General features: G+C 31.2%; 1 protein-coding gene and 1 non-coding gene across 7 annotated transcripts in view; both read right to left on the reverse strand.

The window, feature by feature from the left end:
* The window catches only part of Trpgamma (Transient receptor potential cation channel gamma), a 980,713-nt gene that overhangs the window by 358,545 nt on the left and 610,393 nt on the right, over positions 1-11,775 (reverse strand). The window lies entirely within an intron of this gene.
* Positions 7,186-7,257, reverse strand: TRNAH-GUG (transfer RNA histidin (anticodon GUG)). Its single transcript has one exon. It is a non-coding gene; the product is annotated as a tRNA-His (tRNA).

Below are 11,775 nucleotides of genomic sequence, written 5' to 3' on the forward strand. Positions count from 1 at the left end.
ATAGAGTTATACTAAAAATAAATAAATAAAATAAACCCTAGTCAGATTTACACTCTTTTATAAAACATTTACACTATCGACCTGAGGATCCCTGAGCCCACTCTATCTCCTACGAGAGGTATAGAAGAGCTCTTTGAGGTCCCAGCGCATCCCTCTCACCGCGTCACTGGTTATAAGCCAGTGGAGGCTGAGCAAGTGCTCTAAAGCGGCAAGAAAAGAAAATTTCATAAAAAATCAAAAGTTCATAGGTAGGACCTTTGAAAACGAAATGCTGAAAAACATAAATTTCACTACAACTCATATGAAATATATATGAATGAAATTGTTTTCCAAAATATTCCACCGAAATCGCTGGCACTCCGGAATCAACTATTATTTAATTTTGTATAGCTTGGTGTTTTTTTTTTAATGAGGCATAGTTGTTTCATGTAGCAGGAGAAAAACAAAAAAAATATTAATTTTTTTAAAATTTTAATAAATTCTATAATTTATTTATGAAAATATTATTTTATCTTCTCGAGAGGATGCACAGTTATTCTTTCTTTTGTATTTTTAAATATCAAGTGACGTTGTTTTTCTTACTGTGAAGAATGTAAATGCTTGGGAATATTATTTGTTATTAAATTATATAAATGATTTGAAATTCACCATTTCTTCTTAAAATAATAAAAATGAAATATTTTACAAGCTTTAAAATAAAATAAAAATTACTTGTTGTCATGGGGGTTGCTCCATAAACAAATACATAAATTATTATTATCATTTTATCAAGTATATTATAAATAGATAAAACGAAAAATACAATTGTTTAAATAAATCAATTGATATCCAAGTTAAGTCTCAACACTTAGTATATCAAAACAGCTCGACGTTTCGGCCAATTTGGCAATCCTCAAGGGCGGCAATCTTAAATATAAATTTACACCTCACATCTAAATAATTAGATATATAAAACCAATATGATTGTTGACTATGTTAAGTTGATCAAAATTTAAAAGGTTTAAAAATTAATAGAGTTGTGACAAAATAGGGTAATTTTGAATTGTCATTAATCAATAGACTGCAAAACGTTTTTAAATAATTGTATGTGAGATGTAAATCTATATTTAAGTTTGTGCTTGAGGATGGCCAAATTGGCCGAAACGTTGGACTGCTGATGATATATTAAAGAGTGTTCAGACTTAACATGGATACCAATTGATTCATTTAAACAATAAATACCAGACTCAACAAAATAAAAAGATTATATATAAATATATATATATTGTAAGAGTGATAGTCAGGGTGGCGGTCAATAATAGTATCAAAATAGTAAAAGAAAACTATTTAGTGTTTACCAACGTTTCGCCTCACTTTGCAGGGATTCATCAGGGCTGTAAATATAAAGTTTTGCTATCAACTGAGTCAGTTGCTAAACATTAAATACTTCATTCTTACAGCCCTGACGAAGCCCTTCAAAATGGGACGAAACGTGCTTTACAATTAATAGTTCTCTTTTACTATGTTGATACTATTATTGACCTCCACCTTGACTATCCTCCTACAATCTACTTCATACGGTCAACTATCTTCTCTGAAAAAAATATATAAGTTATTAACAAATGATTAATACGCATGCTATTTGCGTTATAACCGGCTTCTTGCTATAAAATTATAAATTTATCAATGTAAAATTGAAAATAATCGATTTATAAATAGTACGATTGTATTAGTATCGACATAAATTAAATTGTGGAGGTATATATTGCCAGTGGGCACGTGAGGTGAGCATCCATGGAAAGAGTTTTCAATTTGATAGCTCAGGGAAACAGAACTCAGTTTTCCCTCAGTAATAGCATCAGCTATAATCTTGTCGCCAACTGTCTTTTAGAATATATCTCAAACAATAGGGATTTATTGATAACACTGCACTTAATGCACTTGTACTTCGACTGTATTATTGCACTTTGCACAAGATTTTTGCCTTTGCGTTTCTGGTCCACTTATAAAAGATAGAAAAGTTTAATTTATTCCGGATTTTCTTTTTAGGAAGTTTGATCATTTTAATTTTTTTTTTTATGTGAAAAAACTTCCAAAATGAATATAACCTATTCTATATTTTGTTTGTACAACGTTTAAATTCATGCACCTTTACAGTCCTAAAATTATATTATTCTTATTAACAATTTTTATATATTTTATATCTGTATATTTAAAATTCTTTTAATCATATTTACCACATTCAATTTCAATGTTGAAATCATGTCATCTATATAATGATTGTTTAAAATTGTTTTACACTACATTATTTAAGTTACTGGATTTCACTATTGGTGCATTCATCTATCTTTGTAGCACAAAACAATGCCCTATATTAGAAATTACCTGTTTCAAAACGAAAAATATAGTGAAAAATTAATATTTTATATTTTATATATGTATGTATAGTTGACCGTAAAAATTGATAATAGGGAGATGGTCAGGGTTGCGGTCAATAGTGAAACAAAAATAGTTTACAACTATTTATTTTCCAACGTTTCGCCCCACTTTGCAGGGCTTCATCAGGGCTAAAAAGATACAAAATGAAACTATGTTAAGATAAAATGATAGAAATAAAAATAAAAAGATACAATGAAAAGAATAAAAAACAAGTAACAAAGGCAAGAGTAATAGTTTCATACAAAAATACGTAAAATATAAAGCTAAAAAAGTACATGAGATGTATATAAAACAACAAACAAAAAACAATACATATACAGATATAAAATAAACGTCATGAAAGAATAATAAAAATAAAAAAATAATAATAATGAAAAAAAAATGACAATAAATGAAAATGGCTAATAAAATGGCTCTCTACTCATTTATTGTCATTTTTTTTTTCATTATTATTATTTTTTTATTTTTATTATTCTTTCATGACGTTTATTTTATATCTGTATATGTATTGTTTTTTGTTTGTTGTTTTATATACATCTCATGTACTTTTTTAGCTTTATATTTTACGTATTTTTGTATGAAAATATTACTCTTGCCTTTGTTACTTGTTTTTTATTCTTTTCATTGTATCTTTTTATTTTTATTTCTATCATTTTATCTTAACATAGTTTCATCTTGTATCTTTTTAGCCCTGATGAAGCCCTGCAAAGTGGGGCGAAACGTTGGAAAATAAATAGTTGTAAACTATTTTTGTTTCACTATTGACCGCAACCCTGACCATCTCCCTATATATTTTATATTTTACTTCCTTAGCACCAGTTTTTCAATACAAATTTAATACATTTACAGATTTTTTTTTATTATGTAATATTACAATGCATCATATATAGTCAGATATTCATAATAGAGATCTTAAAGAACATATTTACAGAAATTTAAATTATATGATAACATAACAGTGAACTAGATAGCTGAGTGGTAAGGCGCTATACTACTAGCTCCAAATATCCAGTTTCGAATCCGCAGATAATTATTTATTCTATTAATGTAGCCATGAGACAACCCTGTGAGTTCGACAGCCTTTCGGGATCTACCTACCCAAATAAAGTGGTACAAGTCTTCTCACCCCAATTTTTGATTACTTTAATGAAAACTATGAATAATTATAGTAAAAACTGATGAGTCTGCCAAACAACTTTATAGCCCATTAAGCTAGTATTAATTTGAGTGATTATAATTATTTGTACGTCACATAGTTTCTGAGATATAGATTTCTCAAAACAAATTAACTAACCACTGATATTTCAGTACGTTCCATACGTTTTTATGAAATGTTGCTTTTTAAAAAGCTATATCTCGAGAACTATTGAACGTAAATAGCTCTATTAGGGCTTATATTTTAGAAAATTTACTCTACTTTAAATGATGTTTTCTTAGATTTTCTATTCTTGTTGATATTTGTAAAGATATTGAGCTTCGAATAAAAAATTAATTATTTTTAACGTTTTGAAACAGCTGCCATTTTTATGCTCCCTAACGATACTTGGCAGACTCATCACTAGTAATACATAGTTAACATTAAAGTAATAAAAAATAGGGCTCAAATAACTGCCTTTTTTCTCCTCTTGGGCTCTTGTACTAAAATTGGTACCTACTAAATTGGCGGGAAAATCTGGCGGTAGACCATCACTCTGACCAATTCCCATTCATGCACGACCATTAGTTCTAGTACCATTAGATAGGTATTCTAGACCATTAGTACTTCTTTACAAAGTAATGCACCCCCTGACCTTTTATGGGTAGTAGATTTTCATTTCTTTTCTTTCGTCAATCTTTTTTTTTTGTTCCTGAATCCTTCACCTCTCATGGGCTCATTGGTACCGATTTCTTTTATGATAATATAATAATAAATAGGAAAAACAACGACTTAATCACCTTGGAGAACTCCGAACCGAGCATGTCCCACTTTCAATAGCTTTAACGGAATAGAAAACCAATGGAGGCAGAGTGAGGGCGCCAGGTCAATTTAGTTCTAACCTTATTTTATACCAGAGAACGTTTAAATTTAAACTACAGATTATAATTAACCCCGTGTAGTTTTCTGCAAGACGTTAGTATTATAGAAGTCCTGGGATAATGGTCCAGAGAAAAAGGTTGAACGTGGAGGAAGAAGGATTTTTTCAAATTTTCGTTTAGGTGTCAAATATTATTTTACAATTTTTTGGTTAATTTGCAACACATTTCGGTCTTTTTCTAATTCACTCACAGGATTTCAGAAAGTTTCAAATTTCTAATTCAGCTTCCATGGAGAATAAATCAAAGAAAGCAGATTTATTTTATACTGTTCTAGTATGGAGCTGTTTATTTATTTTTTTTCCGAACGGTGAATTTTTCGAGGTAATATTAGACTAAGATATAATCGATTTCTAAATCGTACCATTCTATTAATATCGACATAAATTGAATGGCAGAGGTATATATTGCCAGAGGGCACGAGAGGTGAGCATTCGTGAAAAGGAAGAGTTTTCAATTAGACAGCTCAGGGAAATTGGAACTAGGTTTTCCCTCTGAAACGGGATTTTCTGTTGTAGAGGTCTTCTCTCCAACTGTCTCTCAGGCTATGGCATGCATTTCAAACAAATGCATAATGTATTATTGCACTTTGAACTAGATATTGAATTCATTTTTATTGATATTTTAAATTTTTGGCCCACTTACTGAAGTTAAAAAAATCTAAAATTGTAAGCTTAGATTCCAAAGAGTATAAGTATTAGGAAAATACACACATGGTACTGGTTATTGATTTCTTTTTTAAGTACTATAATCAATTTTACAATCATAACTTGATTAATTAATTATTAATTAAAGGAATGTGATAAAATAAAAATTAACTTATATATCAACTTGAACAGCCCTGATGAAGATCTACAAAGTGGGACGAAACGTCGAAAAATAAATAGTTGATAACTATTTCTGTTCATATTTGAAATTATACGGCCAATTATTTATATATAATAAACTTTTATAATTTCTAGTGAATAAAAAAAAGGAATAAAGGGACCGTAAAAGTGAATTCCATAATTGTTTTTCTATTCTTCTAATGACGTTCAAAAGTTTCGTGTTTTAATTACATTTCATGAAGGACTGTCCGTAGCTCAGATGGTTAGGTGCAGGTCTTACCAATCTGAGATCTGTAGGTGGTATCGGTTCGAATTCGGCCTGGGGCGTTGACATTTTTCATTGATTAGCGGTCCCACAAAATGAAAAATTTGACCCCTCAACATTGTTAGAATAGATTAGTACCCCCCTTCCCCGTATGTCAGAAATAACTAGAAAGGAAGGATTACATTTCACCAAAAAATTTGTTGTAGTAGACCAATCATTTGGACTCCTAAGTCTTCCGATGTTTTTGTTTATTGAGACATTAGTTTTTCGAATCAATCAAAAATATATATTGATCATTTTGAGTTATTTTGGTCTAGATTCATTTTAGTGAGAAAAAAAATTACTGTTCTGATATATTTTGTTATCATTTTACCCTATTTTTATTTTATGAAAAAATAGATATTTTTTGTAAAAAAAGAATTATGGATTTTATTTTATCATCAGAGTTTGACCGCGCTAAGATTTCTTGCTTCCACAAGCAATCGATATCAAAAAGTGAATGAGAGTTTTATTGACACTACTCTAGCAGTAGTCACATATACCTAATCCCATAGTTACCAGCAGATATAAAGAGGGCGCTTCGAAACAGCTTTTCTTATTTTTCGTTTGCCGTAAAATCATTAATTTTTTTTAGCAGAAAGATTTTTTTTGTAAACAAGATTTCTTAAAAAAATAAGTGTTTTATTTTTATATGTTAAAGCTAACCCAAATCGACGTAGTATTCTTGAAGGAAGCTCCAAAAAACAAAACAAAAAAAACGGCTCGGATATGATCACTTAATTAGATAAAGTTAACAACAAAAAATTATTAAGTTGACAACATAACCAAAGAATATAAATTAACTTTTTTTAAAATTTATTTATTGCTATTTACAACAGTACATTATAATACATTTAGTAAATTTGATCTAAGTTAGATTGGAGTGTTACAGGCGTGTAGAGAAACTACCCATTGGTAGCACACAAATGACATTTTACATTAGCTAGTCTCGTTCTTTCTCAGGCGCCTCGGAGGATTGTTAGGAATGGAAGAGGATGCAAGATTAGAAACTAGGGGGTTTGAGTGGTTAGAGAGTTTATAATGGAAGGAGTGATATCTGGTTCGGGCTAGATCGGTTACATAGGGAACATTAAGGTCTTTATTTATAACAAAGAAAGGAGCATTGAGGATTTTACGAAGGATTTTGTATTGTAAGGATTAAATACGAGAGGAATTCGAAGGCTTAGTGGAGCCCCAAAGCTCAACTCCATATATCCAGATTGGTTTGATTATCGTAGTGTATACTACTTTTTTGTAGCGAATGGGAAGTTTTGACCATTTGTCTAGTAAGTGCTGTAACAGTCGGAATCGACGTGCAGTTTCCTATCTTTTCAGTCTGGTGTGAGGATTAAAAATTAACTTAAAAGTGGCTTTTAAAATAAACTCAAATGAGTGAACTCTGGACCATTATCCCAGGACTTCTATCATAACATCTTACATTGTCCGAAACATATCCTTAATTAAATTCTGGTCGTCTTATCAGGAAAGGAAACAATGATGACCTATATTCTTAGCTTTTTTTTTATTAATTCATCAAGAGAAAAAAATAAATAAAAATTCTCCTGCCGTGACCAGGATTCGAACCTGGGTTATTGCGGCCACAACGCAATGTCCTAACCACTAGACGATCACGGCTGTCCAGGAGTCGATAGAAAGTCGTTTGCTGAAAGTAGTTAAGGTGTTAACGGGAACGATTTGCCCCAGTTCTTGTCTTAGGACCAGATTCACCATCCCAGTTTAAAGTACCATTTCTTTGATATCGGGTAAAGTCAATAAGTATCTGTTGCAATAGTAAAGTTAATCTTCAAATCTGGCGGTAAACTTTACCGGCCGATTGTAACCGGTTAAACTGAGATTTAGAGCAAACCAACGCTTAAGTAGATAACCATGTCAGGAACCTATAGTTCTCATTGGATCTGTTATCTAGCTGAGGTGTATTGAATTATTTCGTTTCTTTGTACATTACATAAAATGGATTTGATCGAGAAGGAATATCAAGAATAGACGACGAAGAATTGTCAAAAAAAAAAAAAGTATTCCGTCCACACCAAATTATTTTTTACAGTGCCCGGATGAAGAATCTTTTCAGCGATTTCGACTGTCGAAAATGGCTGCTCAATCAATTTTAAATTTAATTGGATCTACAATTTCTAACATCAGCGATAGCAATTGCGGAGTTTTGCAGTTAAATCAGTTTCAGGTAACCTTAGTAGGGTTTACAAAACTATAGATCAGGAACAAATCGCTAAGTTACCGGAGTTATAATAAACTCTAGGAATCATAATTATGGAAGATAGTTGACCGTGGATGACGTACGAGGAGAAGATGGTTGAGGGTGCGGTCAAAGAGAAACACAAATACGTTGGTGTAACCTATTTAATTGTGACAACGTTTCGGCTAGAGTTTCTAGCCTTCTTCAGGGCTAAGAACAGAACAAGATAACAACCACAATAAGTATAGAAAATCAAAAATAAAATATAAACAGAATGACATAAAATGAATAATTTTACAGAATAGAATTAATAAAATGAAGTGATGAGAGAAGTGGAAAATGAAATGTATATGTAGGTAATTGAAAAAGTGGGTAAACTAAATTAATAAAGGAAATGAAATAAAAATGAAGTTATATAATGCAAAGAAGTATGAACATATTAGTTATTAATAATTTAAAAATTGAAATATGGAAAGAAAAATAAAATATTTGTATCGATTATAGTTGATAAAGATGCAAAATATAAGTAAAGTTTAACAAAAAAAATTAATAGAAGAAAAAAAAAATTTTTTTGAAAAGAACAATAATATAGTGAACATAATTAATAACGTAGGTAAGGAAAATGTAGAAAAGTGGAGAAAAGAAGAGGTGGTAAAATAAAGAAAGGAAAGAAAAAAAACGATAATAAAACGAACCTGTTACCTTGAAAATCAAACGCCTAAACTCTAGGAAATATCTTAGTTATACAATACTCAGTTTTACCAGAGATTGGTGCAACCGGTCCTTATAGTTAACAAATATTAAACTATATTCATTCATAAATTATCATTACTAATTTAAAGATAATTTTTTTTAAATAGGCATGCTAATAAACTATATAATACTTTAAATAATTGTTTACTTTATTATAACCGCAAAAATGGCAGATTAATATAGAGAAAATTAAATTGATAAATAGGGCGTTACTACATTTTTTTTTGGGGGGGGGAATATTGACTGGATTCCTCTGTACTACTGTCAATCAGAATGACCCTCTGTCAGGGTCCGAGCCCCCTTAAGCCCAGTGGGGTCCATACGTTAAGACAGGGGGCCCGTCAGATTAGGGTTGGGACCGTCCAAATTATTTTTTGAACAAATTTTTGTTATAAAAAACACGCTAGTTAAAATTTTTGAAAAATAACATACTTTGACAAATATATATATATATATTTATATATATATATTATTAATATATGTTAATATATATTAACAGGGCTCGCGGGACACTACCTTGCACAACTAGGCAATTTATGAAGGACCTCGGAGTCTATTTACAGAACGTGATAAAGATGGCAAAAAATAAATTCCTAACTCCCTCCCTAATTAATAATCATCCATAACCACATGCATAGAGACAGATGATGGTAGGGATTATCCAGAGGATGGATGGTTTGCATGTATTGCATATTCCATGCTGTTTTTTTATATATTTATTACTTTTTGTACCTAGTTTTTACTTTTTTAAATGTTTAATTTTTTTTGAAATTTTACATTTATTATCTCTACATTCATCAGAGAGCTTCAGCCAGAATTTATCAAATATGGGAAAAATAATCTAAAACAATGTAGTATTCACAATGATGAATTATGCTAAATTTAACCGTGATAGATTTTTACTAGGAAATAAAAATTTACCTAATGAAAAAATATACATGTTTATTTTATTTTATTATTATTTAATATCTTTATTGAAATTTACAATAGGGTACATAATACATTGCATACATTACATAATAAATTCAGTAAATATAATCTTAGTTAAAATAGAGCGTTACAGGCGTGTAGAGCAACTACCCATTGGTAGCACTTTAATGACATTTTACATTAGCTGGTCTCGTGGCCATCTTCTTGGTTGGAATGTCAGCTGTATAGACGGTGTACATGTTTATTTTAATTTAAAAAAAAATGTTGTATTCTCAATTAGGAGTTTTGCCGATATTCCAGTTTAGTATTAGTGAAAAAATAAAATATATCCAAAATGCGTGGAAATACATAGATCAAGCAGATAACCGTTGGATTTCTCAGTCAATCAACGATATGATAAGCTCTCTGATTGTGGACATAGGAATTACAAATCTCGCGGCTTTAATTGTTATTTCGAATTTTTATCTTTACGACCATCCACTACAACACAAAATGAATCTGTTTGCACAGGCTTGTTTTATTTTTTATGGTCAAGTGCCTATAAGCTCACTTTTTTTATTGACGAATAACAGATAATTTTTTTAGATGCAAGAATAATTACAAAAGAAAAAATAAACAAATTTTAGTAAATTCTATGGGGTTCTAGATGATAAATATGTTTACAGATGGGAAATTTATTATTCTGTCTACTAGTAAGAAGAAAAGTAAATTTGCCCAGAAAGTGCTGCCATCTCTTGAAAAAACCTTACTAGAATTCATTTTATTTAACCTTAATCTACGGTTAACTATTTACATCTCGCTATTTATATTAATAACATTTGGCTGCTATTATATATAAACAGTCTACTGTATAGTTGTTCTTTAGATCATATGACCTTTTAAGTTTGACACAAATATCCATTTTTGGGACCAGAGGAAATAGACTTTTCTTTGTCTGCTTGACCAAATTATATTTCTACATTATCACTTCTGAAGGTAAGAAGTGGCCATCAGGTCCGGACGCCGGCATCTTTCATACATTTATGTGTAATATATGTGCTCATAGGCAATGTTCCCACAGAACCAACATCTCACCCTTACTTCTGGACCATAGCTACTTCTCCCTCTACTTCTTCTGATAAGACTAGATGGACATAATATCCACTTCATTGAAACATATCGGTTCTTCTAAAATCGAATCCTACTTATATTAATATATCAGATTAGATGTATACTCTCCCTGCCTCCATCTATTACCTACACAAAATTTGATTGGACAGTCTTCTCTTACAAAATTATATTAAATCTGTACTGTTACAACCCATGAAGAGTCAGAGGTGCAGTACTTTGTAAGGGAGTACTATCACTATACCAACGGTTGTACAAGGAGGTGATTTGGTCAGAATCATGCTTGACCACCAGATTTTTACCTAGTTAAGGATAGACTCCAGGAGGCCTCCAGAACCTACAAGAGATGACTCACGGCTACAGTGTTCCGAACTCGGGTTCTTGGAGTTTGTAGCCACGGGCCTTACTCCGCGGCTATCTACATCCCCTCCCCAACAGTCTTCTCTTACCAATATAAGATACCCTTCCTGGTCTTTTTTATGTATTTATATGTGACCCTAAGGACTATAAGAGATATTCATTCATTAGAAATACAGTTCATAGCCTTCAGCTGAGTTCTTTCTAGTGTGTAAGAACTTAAAACTTTCCGTTGACGTAACATTGCATTTTACAATAAAAATTCAATCTTCATACATATGCCAGGATTATTTAGCTCGTATAAGATGAAAGTGAACACAAGAGAAGTCGAGAAAATATTCCAATTCCGTTATTATCAAGTAATTTTCACCGAAGCGATTTCCATCCTCCCGCCCCGCTGAGTTTCATAAAAGGAAATTTATTCGGATAATAACATTATTCACGGAGAGGAGGCAATCTTATGCTGAAACGTTTATTTCGCTAGCGCCTGATTCAGATATTGAGATCGCTTCGAGCGTGAAGGTGCCAACTTTTTTTTTTCTAAATACTGGAAAATTAAATTCTATCATCAGATATTGGAGTCTTCTTCGGCTCCACATATAAACTTAGTATTTGCTGTTGAAAACAGGTAATAAGAGTATAAGGATGATTAAAATTGAGTGCGTTCATATACACCTTCGATATACGGTTGCTGCAACACATCGCTGACTCTTGGTCTCCTCAATTAGTCTCTCCCATTGCTCTCTCTCTCTCTCTCTCTCTCTCTCTCTCTCTCTCTCTCTCTCTCTCTCTCT

Source organism: Halyomorpha halys, unplaced genomic scaffold (assembly GCF_000696795.3).
Source record: "Halyomorpha halys isolate HHAL.00 unplaced genomic scaffold, Hhal_1.1 Scaffold3.1, whole genome shotgun sequence".
NCBI lineage: Eukaryota > Metazoa > Arthropoda > Insecta > Hemiptera > Pentatomidae > Halyomorpha > Halyomorpha halys.